The 16,905-nt window shown below is 36.6% G+C and overlaps 1 long non-coding RNA gene across 1 annotated transcript in view; it reads right to left on the bottom strand.

The window, feature by feature from the left end:
* Positions 1-3,072: 3,072 nt before the first annotated feature.
* The window catches only part of LOC121032459 (uncharacterized), a 32,977-nt gene continuing 19,144 nt past the window's right edge, over positions 3,073-16,905 (bottom strand). The window contains exon 3 of the long non-coding RNA XR_005791291.1: positions 3,073-3,118. This is a non-coding gene — a long non-coding RNA (uncharacterized LOC121032459). The remainder of the gene's footprint in view (positions 3,119-16,905) is intronic.

Below are 16,905 nucleotides of genomic sequence, written 5' to 3'. Positions count from 1 at the left end.
AAAAAAAAAAAGAAACTATTTGCTTAAATATTCAAAGTAGATCACAGATTTACTCACACCACAATTTAAACTTCAGGCAAAAATGCAGTCCCTTTATTTTGTGTACTATCAGCCTGAACTTAAAATCCCTAACTTTCTGGGTGGCAGGAGGAACGTTTTATTCAACTGTTTTTAAATTTCAGCAAAAATTTAATAGTCTATGTCCTGAGTACACTCTTTAGATAAAAATTCTCAGGTTTTCAGTCACTCGACTGACCTCCTCCCACCTCTCTAAGACAGCAGTTCATAAAAAGAGAAAATGGTGCTCAGACCTGCTGTGGTTTCTGGGTTCTGCTCTGCTGCTGTGTACCCGATGGCCGTGTAACATGTTGTTGAATGTTTTTGTCAGTGATCATGAAGACAGGCTCCCATCTCCTTCTCAGTCTTTACAAAATAGTAGCCAGCTAAAATCCTTAACTTTTTGGTGAGTAAGTGTGTAGAAAGACGAGATCCTGAAGGTAGAAGCTGCGTGAAAATGGAGAGGTGTGATAGATGGAAACTGCCAACTTTCCGCTACCAAATCTGCAAATCTGCCTTCATCCACACCTGGCTTTTTTCATACTGTTGTTTCAGTGCAGCATATATTAGAATCACCCGGAAGGCTTGTTAAACCCCAGATTTCTGAGTCCCAACATAGAATTTCTGATTCAGAGAGTCTTGAATGGGGCCTGATATAATTTACATGGCTGACATTCTCAAGTGATGCCAATGCTGCTGGTCTAGGCAAGTGATCATGCACAAAAAGCCAGTTTAACAAGGCAAACTTAAAAAAAAATTTGTTTTAATGTTTATTTATTTTTGAGAAAGAGAGAAACAGAGTGTGAGCAGGGGAGGGGCAGAGAGAAAGAGAGAGACACAGAATCCGAAACAGGCTCCAGGCTCTGAGCTGTCAGCACAGAGATTGACTCGGGGCTCCAATCCATAGTGGGCGAGATCATGACCTGAGCCAAAATCTGAAGTCACTTAACTGACTGAGCCACCCATGCGTCCCTAACAAGGCAAACTTAAAAAAAAAAAAAAAAGTTTCTTTACACTAAAAACCATATTGAGAAAAATGTGCAAAATATTCAAATGGTAATTACATGTCTTTCTCTTGGTGTTTGCATTTTGTAAGAGATATCATGTAAAGTGACATAGGTACCTGTCACTGTCAAAGTTAAATCAAGGGAAAATTTATAGGTCAATTGCTTTTACTATCCTATTGAATTTAGGGTACAGTCTTTGGTGAGAATATTATTCTTTGTTATCAGTTTCTTTAATGAAATTTTCTTGTTATGCTATTTATCCTTTTTTTTTTTTTTTCTCCAGCCATTATATGTCTCCCGAACTGTGGTTTGGCTGTTTGAAAACTGGAATAAAGATAGGTTTCATAGAGCTGAAATTCTCCAAGAATTCATCAAATAATTTAAACTATAATATATTTCACAATAATTTAATGATATTATCAAGTATATAAAACCCAAATTGAAATACTTAACTTCTAATCACAGCTTCACTTGAAATTGATAAACAGGGGTGCCTGGGTGGCTCAACGGTTGAGCATCTGACTTTGGCTCAGGTGATGATCTCACGGTTCATGAGTTCAAGCCCTGCGTTAGGCTTGCCACTGTTGGCACAATGCCAGCTTTTGATCCCGTCCCCCTCTCTTTCCCTCCCCTGTTCATTCTCTCTCTCTCAAAAATAAATAAACATTAAAAAAAGAAAATGATAAACAAACTTGGTTTATATGTCAATACTTCACACTCTATGATTTGGAAACATTATTTTCTTTTTTTCTTTCTTTTTTTTTTTTTTCCAACGTTTATTTATTTTTGGGACAGAGAGAGACAGAACATGAACGGGGGAGGGGCAGAGAGAGAGGGAGACACAGAATCAGAAACAGGCTCCAGGCTCTGAGCCACAGCCCAGAGCCTGACGCGGGGCTCGAACTCAAGAACCGCGAGATCGTGACCTGGCTGAAGTCGGACGCTTAACCGACTGCGCCACCCAGGCGCCCCGGAAACATTATTTTCTAAAAACTTTTTTTTTTCCAAGTTTGTCTCTTCAGGTATTTGATCAAAAAGTTTTGGAGAATCCTCCACAATTATTTTCTAGAGAATGACAGCATACATCAATGTAAAAATTACTGTGAACAGTCCTACAGTGAATAAATTCAATTAATGTATTCACTCACAAATTTTGAATCCCTGATTTAGAAAGTACATTTTGTATTTGGAAAGCTCTCAACCTCTATGGAGTCTAACCTGGGAATTGACATCAAAACAGAAAGTGAAAAAATGTGTTTGTATTTCATATTGGTATATATATTTGCTTGAATATGTTGCCAACTGCACTAAACTTTAGCATGAAGAGTATTAAGCCCCTGGCAAGATTTCATTCAGGTGACAGTGTTTCTTTCTTTTTCTTTTTAAATTTTTTTAATGTTTATTTATTTTTGAGGAGAGACAGAGCGTGAGTAGGAGAGGGGCACAGAGAGAGCAAAACACAGAATCCAAAGCAGGAATCTGAGCTGTCAGCACAAAGCCCGATGCAGGGCTCAAACCCACAAGCTGGGAAATCATGACCTGAGCCAAAGTCGGACATTTAACTGACTGAGCCACCTAGGTGCCCCAGGTGACAGTGTTTGTAAATTTACTCCTTTGATTGTTATATGTCAAGCATATTAAACAAATGAAGGACCAATTGCTGAAAAATTAGTCACAGTTCATTAAGTTCAGGATTAAACACATTGAGTAATTCAGAAACAATGGAATTTTTATACTAGGATGAAAAATTAAGAAATTTGCTATATTAAGTGAAGTATCCACGCCTTTATATTCTTGGCAGAAAACAGGTAAACTTTAAACCAGTAATATTTTATAAACATAGATAACTGATTTAGTGTTTGAAATTTATTTTTTAGGGGCGCCTGGGTGGCGCAGTCGGTTAAGCGTCCGACTTCAGCCAGGTCACGATCTCGCGGTCCGTGGGTTCGAGCCCCGCGTCAGGCTCTGGGCTGATGGCTCAGAGCCTGGAGCCTGTTTCCAATTCTGTGTCTCCCTGTCTCTCTGCCCCTCCCCCGTTCATGCTCTGTCTCTCTCTGTCCCAAAAATAAATAAAAAAAAAAAAAAGTTGAAAAAAAAAATTTATAAAAAAAAAAAAGAAATTTATTTTTTAAATGAACTCAGTTTATTCATATACTATACTAGTATATTGTGGAATAAGCTTTATAAGAAATGAAGGGATTGTATGAAATAAAGTCAAGGTCAGGAGCACCTGGGTGCTCAGTCAGTCAAGCATCCAACTCTTGATTTCGGCTCAGGTCATGATCTCATGGTTCATGAGTTCAAGCCCCGCATCAAGCTCTGCCCTGACAGTGTGGAGCCTGCTTGTGATTCTTTCTCCCTCTCTCTCTCTGCCCCTCCCCTACTTGCGCACTATCTCTCCCTCTAAAAATAAATAAATAAGCTTTAAAAAAAATTTTTTTAAATAATGACAAGTCAGATAAAGAAAGGATTTGATCATAAAGTTTTTCAGGCAATGTGTTATAACTTTCTACAGAAAAAACAAAAAATGCACTAAACATCTCTTTAGGTTATTTCTATGTGCTTTAGATTGTTTCTATGTGCTTTTCATATAAAAATATGCCAGAAGCTCATTTTCATTTAAAAAGAAATGGTTGCATTAGATGTGACAAACTTTTAAGATCTGATATAATTTTTTTAGGCACCTGGAGTCCATTGATTGAATGGCAAGAGAATGCACCACCTTCTCTTTTATTTTAATAGCCAAATACTAAACTTCATTGGGAAGTGGCCCTATATCTCTCAGTTCTATTAGAACAAATAAAGGTCATCTTTAGGTAACAATATTTTGAGAATCCACTTAATATCTATGCCAGTGATGGAGTGCTACTTATGCTTGAGTTCTGCAACTAACGATAAGATAAAAATCAAAACTTGTTTTTATGTAGGTGTTAGATGTCTTTTAGACAGTTAGTGATTACTTCCAGGTATCACTGAGGCACAGTGAGCTGAAGATTCTCTTGACCCATATTCTCACACAACTTACACTCCCTCCTCTACACTCTAAAAGGCCCAAATTATTCCAGGAAGGTTGGGATCTTTGTGGAACATCTAATTACAATTTAGATGGAATCTGAACAAATTGATAAGACAAAGGGATGCAGGTAGAAAAGAAAGCATAATCTGTATTACTGTATTTATTACTTTACTACAAGTTGGAGAATGTATTTAGCACAAGGACTGAATGAACTCCCTAGCTAAACTCCAAATTTGAACAGACCTAAGCACCTAGTTCTGGATAAGACTTATGGATTGGAAGTAGTGAGGAGAATCTGTGCTATCTACAGACACCTGCCTCCCAAAGGAAAAAATGGGATGAGCTTATTTAAGCAAAGCATGCTTAATTTAGTTTTTTCAGATTGACCAGCTAGGTGAATCTAACTCTTTCCTTTGGGACACAATGAATTCGGTTGTCTCAATGTGGAAAGAGACAGGAGGAGTGTGGATGAAGTATTCTACCCTAACAATGTTATCTGAATGATATTCAGGGAGGTAACTATGATGTCATTGAACATATATCAACTCCTGAAGCAAGGGACCCCGGTGAGAATTTGGTTCTACCACTGAGATGCTATTTCACCTTCAGGAAACCACCCAACCTCCAGTTTTATCATTTGTAGATTAATTACAACATACCTACCTTTTAAAGTTATTTTAAAGGTTAAAACAAATAATGCATATCAAAATGTATGGAATGGGGAAAAGAGAAAATATTATTATTATATTATTAAATGGTATAGGTCAGTCAAGAGTGATTGAGCACTGTGCTAAGGATTGGAAATGTAAAGATGAATAAGATACAGTCTCTGACCTTGAGTCTCATGTAAAAAACAAAAATATGAACAGACCATTTCAGGCAAAAGGACAGGAATGAGAAATAGCCTGAATACTTATGGGTGCATTGAGGTATTATTCATTAAAAGCTCATGGGAATGTTTAAGTTACAAATTTTAATATAGACCATATGAATCCATAGAATAAAGAGCAACTAAGCTTTATGCCCTTGGCTTTCTTTCTATACTTACTTGCTCCTCTGACATTTATATGAACATAAATTCTATGAAGGCAAACATTGTACTATCTAGGTCATGTCATGTGGTGGTAACACTGGATTTATCAACATCAGGCTGCATATTGTGAAAACCTAGGAAGCAAGTCACAAGATCAGCAAGCTTATGGAATAAGATTATCATCTAAGATAAAAGCCAAAGCCAAAAGGTTGCTCCCAGTGCAATAAGAGCTTCAAAAAAATGCAAAAGGAGGGGTGCCTGGCTGGCCCAGTTGGTAGAGCATGTGACTCGTGATCTTTGGGGTCATGAGTTCAAGCCATACATTGATCATAGAGCTTACTTTAAAGATAAATAAATAAGCCTTAAAAAATGCAAAAGGAAAAATTTATGCAATAGCCCAGGGCAAAACCAAATAGGGATTAAAAATCACACACAAAAAAAGATACAGGAATTATAGATTTATACAGAAGAAAGTTAGTTTATTGAACTGAGATAGTCCAATCCCTCTCACTTCCTAAACAGAGGCAGGTGTCATATACAGGCAGCTGAAAATACTCTTTGGCTTACTGTTTTCAAAATTCTCTTATTTTCAAAAAGTGTAATAAAATATACATAACATAAAGTTTACCATTTTAACCATTTTAAAGAGTACAATTTGGTGACATTAAGTACATTCATGATGTCATGCAACAATTACCACTAACCATTTTTAGAATTTTTCATTATATCAAACAGAAAGTCTGTGTCCATTAAATAATAATTCCCTGTTCTTCCCTTCCTTTAGTCCCTAGTTACTTCTATTCTACTTTTCTCTATGCATTTGTCTATTCTTTTTTTTTTTTAAGTTTATCTATTTATTTTTGAGAGAGAGAGAGGGAGGGAGAGGCAGAAAGAAAATCCCAAGGAGGCTCCTCACTATCAGCACAGAGCCCTACATGGGGCTCGAAGTCACTAACGGTGAGATCATGAGCTGAACTGAAATCAAGAGTCAGGACTCTTAACCGGCTGAGCCACCCAGGTGTCCCTGAATTTGTCTATTCTAAATACCTAACATAATGAAGTCATGTTTGTGTTTTGACTTATTTCATTTGGTGTAGTAGTTATGATATGCATGTTGTAGCAGGGATCAGAATTTCATTCCTTTTTAAGGCTGAGAAAAATTCCATTGTATGGGTATACACCACTCTTTTTAAAAAAAAACACTCATTTGGGGGTGTCTGGGTGGCTCAGTTCTTTAAGCATCCCACCCTTGATTTCAGCTCAGGTCATGATCTCACAGTTCATGATATCAAGCCCCACATTGGGCTCCATGCTAATAGAAGCGAGCCTGCTTGAGATCCTCTCTCTTTCCTTCTTTCTCTGTCCCTCTCCTTCTTGAATGTGCTTGTTCTCTCCCTCAAAATAAATAAAATAAACTTTAAAATAAAGAAGCTGTTCTGTTTAAAAACAACAACAACAACATTTGGGGCCCCTGGGTGGCTCGGTCGGTTAAGGCTCCAACTTCAGCTCAGGTCATGATCTCGTGGTTTGTGAGTTCGAGTCTTGTGTTGGGCTCTGTGCTGACAGCTGAGCCTGGAGCCTGCTTTGGATTCTGTGTCTCCCTCTCTCTCTGCCCCTCCCCCACTCGTGCTCTTTCTCTCTCTGCCTCTCAAAAATAAATAAACGGTAAAAAAAAAATTCATTTGTTGACAGACATCTTGGTTGTTTCCACCTCTGGGCTATTGTGAATAATGCTGCTTCTATGAACACTGGTGTACAAACACCTGCTGAGTGCTTGGTTTCATTTTTGGGGGGAATGCACTCAGAAGTGGAACAGCTGAATTATATGGCAACCATGTTTAATTTGGGGGGGAACTACCAGAATGTTTTTCACCATAGCTGTACTACTCTACATTCCCATCAGGAATGCATGAGAGTTGCAATTTCTCCACATCCTCCTTATCACTTGTTATTTCTCTTTCTGTTTGTTTCTTTGTTTATTAATTACAGCCATTCCAATGGATGTGAAGTGATAGCTCATTATGGTTTTGATTTGCATTTCTCTAATGACTAACATTACTGAGCATCTTTTCATGTGCTTATTGGCCATTTGTATATCTTCCTTGGAGAAATGTCTATTCAAATTCCTTGCCTATTTTTGAATTGGGTTGTTTGTTTTGTTGTTGTTGTTGTTGAAGTATAGGAGTTCTTTCTATATTCTGAATTCCCATCCCTGTCAGTTATAGGATTTGCAAATATTTTCCTCATTCTATAGATTATCTTCTCACTCTCTTCATAGTGTCCTTTGATGCACAAATGTTTTAATTTGGATGAAGTCCAACTGATCTATTATTTCTGTTGTTGCCTGTACGTTTGGTGTCATATCCAAGAAATCTTTGTCAGCCTACTTTTAAAAGAAAGAAAACAGTAAGTAGAAACTAGAATGATGCCCAATTAGCTTTCACAATATTATTCATTATTTTTATCTTTCACTTTACTAAGTAAAATTTTTTAAATGATACGGAGAAAAATCACTAAACTTAGCTAAATGTATTTTTGTTATTGCATGTAGAATTGTTATTAAAACTATCAAAATCTCTAATAAAAATATACCTAACATTGTCACTGTGCTATTCCAAATAAAAAAGACAAACTCTTTCTTCCCATTGCAAACTTGAAAAATAATATTTTTATGAAATTCATGAAATGCTATAGTGCTTAGTTTGTAGTGATACATGAAAATGACTGGTTTTATTACTGATGGGGAAAATTGGCAAATATCTTGTGTTTCTTCTCAAATCTCAGTGTAATTTAAAGGTTAATTGTGCATCACAAACACAGAGTATTTATATTGGAGAGTTGCTTTCTTTATATTGCTATTGATCTAAATCCACATGAAGAAAAAAGGCATTAATTTGAGGGTAAGAGGTGTCAGAAATGATTCACAGATTTCATGGAGTGTCAGGAAATGGACATCACTATTAGTAGCTTTTATGAATACTAAGGGTGAAATTCTGAAGGAACTAGGCTACAAAACAATCATTTCACAGAAGCAAATATTGACATAAAACAAATATGTTTTGTTCTTAAATGAATTGTAGAGATGAATCATGGAGATTATTCAGTTATCACTGTTATGAGCACCATGGTCTAACCAAAGCTGTCTTCTAAGGGTATTAAAGCCTCCTTTTGTGCTCTAAAAGAACTCTAAATTCCTGAAGGAAGAACCTGAAATAAGCTGGACTCACCCTCATAAACAGAATGCAAAAGTCGCCCATCTGTTATAGATGAATGACCTTCGTATTTACATACCCAAAAGTACCTGCTTAGAAAGCCATCTGGATAGTGTTACACTATTCTTGTTTGCCAGAATTTGTATTAAGAGGGCTAGAAGCTACCAATAAAAAACAACTCAGTTCAAATAGGAGATGTGGGGGAAAGAATATAGATTTGTATGTTTTTACCAACAAAATCAGAGCACATAATAGGAATGAATGTTTCAACATGAAAGAAAATTTTGATTGTACTGCTGCTGGTCATCATAATAGAAGTAAATATCTGATGCAACAATAGACACAGATAACAATGTTGAAATGTGGGATTGGATGGCAGGGGAAGCAGAGGCATCCTTTATATAATTTTAAAAACCACCGATTTCAGGGGTACCTGGATGCCTTAGTGGGAAGAGTGTGTGACTCGATCTCGAGGTGGTGAGTTCAAGACCCATGTTGGATGTAGAGCTTACTAAAACAAACAAACAAACAAACAAACAAGAAACCTTGAGAAAAACACATCGGTTTCAGTTCAAATACATAGTTGGATAGCACAAAAGAAAATATTTTTTAGAGTTCCTTCATTGATCTTCAAATGTATGCGATCTGAGTAAAGAAAATAGATTAAAATCAAATATATAGGAATCTTTATTATTTCTTTCTGCAACGTTACTGACAGTTGCTCCTTAGATGAAGAGCAAACTATTTCCTTTAACATTTTATTTCTCCAAAAATATCTCCCTCGTTCTCTATCAATTAATAGGAGCCCAGGTCACCTCATCCCAGCCTATTGCTGCCTTCTTCAGATACATCCAAGAAGTCGCCAAGTAATATGTACATTTTCGTGAAAGCACCAACTTCCAGGCATTTTTCTTTTATAGTGTTTGTAATTGCGAGAATATTTTTCCCGGAACCTCAGCATGGTTGTGGATTTTATTGTATTCAAAATGACATCTAGTCCCAGTCATAATCTGACTTGCGGCAGGGCAGAGCAGGAGATGGATGGTATCCAAGGATGGTGATTATTCATAACTGCTGTGCTAAGAAACAATAAAGAAATACTTCTTCCACCACTCAAAACATGACACTTTGTTAACTCAAAATGATTTTGTGTTTTGAAACCGTTTCTTCTATATAAATTTGATTTTGGGGGCGCCTGGGTGGCTCAGTCAGTTAATCGACTTCGGCTCAGGTCATGATCTCACAGCTCCTGAGTTGAAGCCCCGCATAGGGCTCTGTGCTGACAGCTCAGAGCCTGAAGCCTGCTTCGGATTCTGTGTCTCCCTCTCTCTGACCCTCCTCTGCCCCTGCTCAAACACTCTCTCTCTGTTCTCTCTCTCGCTTTTAAAAAATAAATAAATAAATAAAAATAAACCTTATGTAAATATTATTTTCTGGTGGCTCATCAAATTTCAGTTTCTATAATATTTCCAAAATTCAGGTAGATAGCAGGGTACTAGCTTTGGACTTTCAAAAACAAAACAAAAAGAAAAGGTTAAAAAAAATAGATATAAAGGAAATAAAATGACAGCTTAAATAAAAATGATAGTTTACTATTTGTAGAGAAATTAAAATTCTCCATGAGATATCCTTATACATGATACAAAAATATACAAATCACTGTCAAATACCACACACAAAAAAGTTCAGTGCGGTTAAGTACAGCACTTCACATGTTGTTCCATTTTTTTGACCTGTATTATCTCTAGACTGGGAAACTAGCAGCAATATCAACTTTATACATGATCCAAGTAATATTCTGACACTTTGGGGGGTTAAGCCAAACCAGGGGGCTTATCAAAGTGTTGGAACACATTACCTTAACATTGCCATTATCTGAAGGACCAGGACAAGTGCTAATCTACTTCATTAATGACTAATACTAAGCTGTGCAGGCATCGCATAACTGCACAATAATGTAAAAGGTCTTCCTGACTCAAAGGCATATTTATTCTGGGAGGGTTTGAATTTTTGGTTGAGGGGAGAGGGTTTGGTTGTTGGCCAGGTTGAGGTCACAGGGTAAGATTAGGTATTTGGAAGGAATGCACATCTTGTTTTCATTATCGAAAAGGTACAAAAACAAGCTTTAAAAAGACATGAAGACCAGAAAACAGACAGCTAGCTTGACTCCAACCCTTACCATCTACATGTTTTCCCTTACCCATTCATTTTCAAGACAAAATCTTGGGAGTATTTTATGAAGTGTAATCATGCTTTATTCAAATATAATCTTTTTGTCCTTACCTTCTGGACAGAGGGGTGGTTGAGCCAGAGTTTGAGTTAAAGGTTTTTTCCTGAGTCTTTGGAAGTCACCCAAATTTGTTTGTCAGCTGCCAGTTTGTGGGCGTTTATCTAACGATGGGGTGGTCACAGCTGATTCTCATGTCACACGTGAAATCTATGATAAGCTGGAAAATCATTTAGTGTCTTGGAAAACTCACTAAATTTACAAAGGTATTCATCATTGCCTTGATATTGACTTACATTTTAATGTTTACCATGATAATATAGTTTATCAGTTAAAAATAAAAATTGGCAATGCTGGTGCTACTTTCGTAAAGTTCTTTGGTGCATATTATACTCTATGAAATAGTTTTTTTTTTTTTTAAGTTTATTTATTTTTAGAGAGACAATGCACAAAAGTGGGGAAGGGGCAGAAAGGAGAGAATCCAAAGAGAGAATCCCCTGACATGGGACTTAATCTCACAAACCATGAGATCATGACCTGAGCTAAAATCAAGAGTCATACACTTAACCAACTGAGCCAACCAGGCATCCCTCTATGAAGGAGTTTCAAAGATAGATATTTATTAATGGTCTTGATCATGTATTAGACAGAAATATTTTTTAGGATTAGCACTACAAAAAAGAAAATTATTTCTTTCAAAAGGCCAATTAGTAGTCTGGGATCTAAAAAAAATGTTTTATTCCTAATTCAACATTGCATATTTTATTCCTACCTGCCTTGAAAAGAGAGGATCTTGGAAGTTTTTGTGTTGGAATTTAGTATTTGCGTGCAAAAGCAATGTCCTCTATGTATCAAATATGGATGTTATTATTTTGAGGATATGTTTTAATATAAGGATAAAAATGTCATCACAAAACATAGTATATCATGATAAAATGCATCTACTATCAAGTGTTTATTTTTTTCATCAACTCAACATTTTTTTTTGAATGTCTACCAAATTCCAGACACTCTTCTGGGTGCTGGAATTTATAAACACTGAAAAACAAAGGAAAAAAAAAAGCCAAAATCCCTTCCCTTGTGATGAGACAACACTAAGAACGATAAATAAAATACATAGTATGTTAGTGATAAATGATCATTAAAGCAGAGGCAAGAGGGTAAGGAAAGTTACACGTGGATAACAATCTCAGGGATCAGTGGTGATTCAAACAGGATGCATGGAATTCCTCACTGAAAAGGTGGAATCTGAGTAAGGACCAGGAGGAGGTAAGGGCACAAGGCTTGTGATTTCTAGAGGAGAAGCCTTCCAGACAGAGGGATACTCCAAGGACAAATGCCCTGAGGCAGTACTACACTTGGCTTCAGCGGGGTGGAACAGAGTGAGCTAGAAGGAGAGCCAGGACGAGGAAGTCAGAGAAGTTAAAGAAGCCAGAGACGGCAAACCTTGTTCATCATCAGGAAACCACTGAAGGCGTTTGAGCAGAGGAATAATATTACTTGACCTACATTTAACATGATTGCCCTATACGCTTTGTTGTGAGTAAACTGCTCCAGACAGAGCAGGGAAACCAGTTAGAGTATTGCAATAATTAATAATATTTTATTAGGATATAAGATTTACACATATAAATTTAATAGAAAATAATGCGAAGAAGGATATAATTTTGCTGCTACATAATTATTCTTTCAATCATCTTTAATGGATTGCCAAGCACTATCAAAGTTGTTTCATATTTCTTTTCTTTCCCTAAGTTTACAACTTCTATTGGACTTTACTCTGTAGCAACCAGGAAAAAAAGGTCTCCACTTCACAAAAAATGTTTATTCATTTATTACTTTAACAAAAATGTATAAAGCACCAGTGTGTTCCAGGCATAAAGATAGTCACTAAAGATATGAAGATGAATAACAAGCAGCTTTTTTTTTAAATTCTTAAAGTCTCATGAGCAAAACAGAAATACAAAAAGATATATGTAATACATTTAGCAGCACAATGCCAGAGATATGTCCAGGGCACTGCTAAAGCGCAGTCAAGTGTATAGATAGTAAGGATACGTATTTTAGTCTTGTAAATCAGGATGAAGTTCCTGAGTATTGTCCCAAGTAGACTTTACTCTCCGCAAACTCTGATCCTTACACTTTTAGACATAAATAAAGCCATTCACCTAGGAAATAGTTTTCAGAGACATTAGAGAATTTAATTTTCTCTTAGATACCCAATATTCATTTCACAATGTTTCAAACATATGAACCACTTCAAAATGTCTATTCACATATATTAAATTTCATTTTTTTCTTCTTGTCCTCATGTCATTACTACCACTTGTAAAAACGGAAATTTTTCACTAAAGTCTGTGTACATCCATCCATCAGTTTATCTCTGAAAATCATCCAATCTTGTCTTTATAATACCAGTAGGCTGCTTTCTCATAATGTGATAATTACAGCTGGTTCTTATGTCACTTATGAAACTCTATGAGAGACTGGAATATCATGCAATATATTGGAGGAAAAGAAATGACATTTGCAATTTCACTTATTAGTAGAGGTGTATTGGCTCACCTAAAAGAAGAAACACGGGACTAACATAATTTTTTTGTCTCTATCAGAGAAATGCCATAGACATAATGAGTTTGATTTCATCATGGTATTTGACAGATATCCCATGTGAATCTGGTTTGGCAATTGTATACAACTGTGTTAATAACAATCAATTTGCAGGGAAATAGTTTTAATTCTATGCCACAAAATGTTGATTTGATTTTATTTGGCTTCTCCATTCTTATAAGTAATATTTATTTATTTATTTATTTATTTATTTATTTATTTATTTTGTTTTATTGTCAAGTTAGCTAACATACAGTGTAGTCTTGCCATCAAGAGTTGATTCCTGTAATTCATCACTTACATAAAATACTCAGTGCTCATCCCAACAAGTGCCCTACTTAATGCCCATCACCCACCTTCCCCACCCCATCAACCCTCAGTTTGTTCTCACTTATGGTTTGCTTCCCTCTCTATAACTTTTTTTTCCTTCCCTTCCTCTATGGGAAGGAAAAGAAGCTAATTCAAAATACATGCTACATACACCAACTGTTCAGTAATGCACATAGATGTGAAAAACATTATCAAATTAAAAATGATATAGGGGCCCCTGGGTAGCTCAGTTGGTTAAGTGTCTGACTTCAGTCAGGTCATGATCTTGTGGTTTGTGGGTCTGAGCCCCACATCGGACTCTGTGCTGACAACTCAAAGCCTGGAGCCTGCTTCAGATTCTATCTGTCTGTCTGTCTCTCTCTCTCTCTCTGCCCCTCCCCCACTCAAATTCTGTCTCTCTCTCCCTCTCTCTCCTTCTCTCTCTCTCCAAAATAAATAAACATTAAATTTTTTTTAAATGATACAAAACTAGGAGCAAATCTTATCTAAATTAAAGTATCAGTTACCAAAATTATCTTGATAGGTTTGAACAATAGGGGAAATTCTATAGAAATAAATTGTAAACTTCATTTGTAATTAATGAAAAAAGGAGGTGATAAGATTTCTAAGCTGAAATAGCTTGCTGTTCCTCATTTACTCTTCCTGATTTCTCATCAAAATTCTTCAAAAAAGTCACAAGAAACAAAGTGGTAATATCATTGGGAACTAGTTATTCTAGTCAAGTTGTACCAGAATCCTGTACCAGAAACACATTATCAGAAATGGCCATGAAGTTGGTCAGAAGAGAGTTCCAGTCACTCCATGCTGAACCTCTTTCTCAGAAACATACAGACATCAACCTTACATATTCATTGAACATATATTTATTGGACAGTCATGATGTTCTAAGAACAAGCTGAACTCTATAGTTCAAAGGAGAGAAAGCACAGTTCTCATTGTCTAATGCAGAATATAAAAAATGATAACCAGAAATGTCAAGAGTATATTTAAGGATAGTACATGGTATCCACTGGAAGTCCTTCAAAGGGACATTGAACCAAGCTTAGAAGAGTCAGAGGAATGCTTCCGGGATACATGATCTGAAACAAAATTGGGAGCTAGCCAGAAGGTGCCGCTGAACAGTGGTACAGTGTAGTGTAGTAAAATCAGATGCGAGGATGGGGAAAGTTGGTGACGAAGTTTAAAGCTTGAGTGAGCAGCATGTGCAAAAGCTTGGAAAAAGAGAAGGACTAGACGTAGTTGGAAGAATTATCAGTAGGATTACGAGGGTGGAATACAGACCACTGGGACAGTAATGAACAATGAGGCTAGGGTAACAATCAGAGGCCAACTCTAAAGGTGTTCTATGCCATCCCAAGAAATTTGGACTTTACATTTTATTTTGATATGAAGCCTTTAGAGGGTTTTAATCAGGCTTGACATAATGAGATTTGCATCTTATTTTATTTTTAATATAATTTATTGTCAAATTGGATTACATACAACACCCAGTGCTCATCCCAACAAGTGCCCTCCTCAATGCTAAGAGTGGAGGGTGGATTGGAGTGGGGGCAGACCGGTGTGAGAGAGACTAGTTAGGAGGATATGGAAATTCATGCTAGCAATAATGGTGGCCTGAGCTAAGGTAATGTAGAGAAATGAAAAGCAACAAAATACTGTAAAACCTTGGTTTGTGAGCATAATTTGTTCCAGAGACAGGTTTGTAATCTAAAGCACTTGTATATCAAAGGGAATTTCAAGAACCATTGCCTCAGTTGTGATCGTGTGACATTTGGCAACACGTTCTACTAATATTGCAAGACGTCACTTCTTTATCAAGTTCAAATTTATTAGAAATGTTTGCTCGTCTTGCAGAACACTCACAGGCCAAGTTAATAGCAATCCAACGTTTTACTGTATATTAAAAAGATATTAAATAGAAATGACAATATTCAGAGAAAATACATTAAAAAGAAAATAACTAGATCTTGGTAATCAATTCTTATAGGATCTCAGGAAGGATGTGTTAAAATGGTATCAAGACCTTGATGTAGACAGATGAATAGACTACATCAACCTTTCAAATCAGGAAAAGTGTATTTGGAGAATGAAGGGGAGAAATCGCAAATTAAGTTTCAGATATATTCAGTGAAAATTCCTGAGGACAAGTAGAGACCTCCTCTAGTAAATTACAAATCTGGGTCTGTAATGAAGAAATGGTGTGGGGTGAAAATTAAATCTCTGGAAATGGGTGAAATCATCCAGGCTGAGCTGGAAAAGAGATGAGAAAAAGGCTGAAAGTAACACCTTGGAAAACATTTTAGGATAAAACAGGATATTAAGCTTGTATTGAGACTGAATCAGAGTAGCCAGAGAGGTAAATAGAAGTCAGATGATGACAGGAAAGAAACAAAAGATTTCAAAGAATGACTGGTATAAAGTAATAATTTATGATGAATGAGTTAATATTTGGGAAACACATAGAATAATGCCTGACCCATGGTGATTCTCTATAAAACACATTGAATGCTATTGAAAAATTAAGTTTATGTAACTAAAATGTCCCTCACCACCACCAACCTGGCAATACAAGTAGAGACAACTTAGCAATGATACCATGTTTCTTCATCTCATGGGCATCTGGAAATACTTTTTGGGAATACAGGTTTTGGAATGCCCCTCTCAAATAGTCCTTGTATCTTTTAGCTCCCATAACTTTGAGGCGTATTCCCTTGTCAGTCACTCCTACTTTGGCTCCCTCTTAACAAGGATTTTTACATAGGCCATTACCTCACTATCACCACTGTTAAGTAGGGCAGCTGTGTGAATCCAGTACTCATTTCCAAATGGTCACAGGTGTACTATTCCTTGAAATGTTAAAGTATTGTTTGAACTCACCGAGAAAGATGGCTGTTTTCTCGGTGAGTTCTGGGACTCAGATGGCAGGGACTTAGCTAGAAAGAGGAAGCTGATGTTAAGTTCATAACATCAGTGAATGAAAGCAGGTGACTAGAGGCTGACAGGCAATGGTGATGAGGGATACAGAATTGCAAAGACTAAGAGCAGGAATATCAGTGGCATAGCAGGTTTGGCATAAGGGAGAAGGCAAATTATCTGGAAACCATACTGTGAATGAAGAAGAGGATAAGATGACTTCCACTCCCAACACTGAGGTGTGTAGAGCATGCAGGAATAATCATCAGTCGAGAGAATGTCTTTAGGAATGAGCCAGACTTTAGTGAAGATAGGAGTAAACTATGCTACAAGAGACATAGCATGCAGGGGAATTCACTTACTATAGAAAAACACACACAAAGGGGTATAGGAAAAACAAAACAAAACAAAACAGTGGAAGGATGGACTAGGGATAAGAACAGAACTTTATGAGGGCACCTGACTGGCTCAGTTGGTAGAGCATGCAATTCTCGATCTTG

This window comes from Herpailurus yagouaroundi, unplaced genomic scaffold, assembly GCF_014898765.1.
Source record: "Herpailurus yagouaroundi ecotype Mexico unplaced genomic scaffold, PumYag 28, whole genome shotgun sequence".
NCBI classification, from domain to species: domain Eukaryota; kingdom Metazoa; phylum Chordata; class Mammalia; order Carnivora; family Felidae; genus Herpailurus; species Herpailurus yagouaroundi.
Note: the sequence above shows the minus strand (reverse complement) of the source record. Positions and strands in the feature narration are given on the sequence as shown.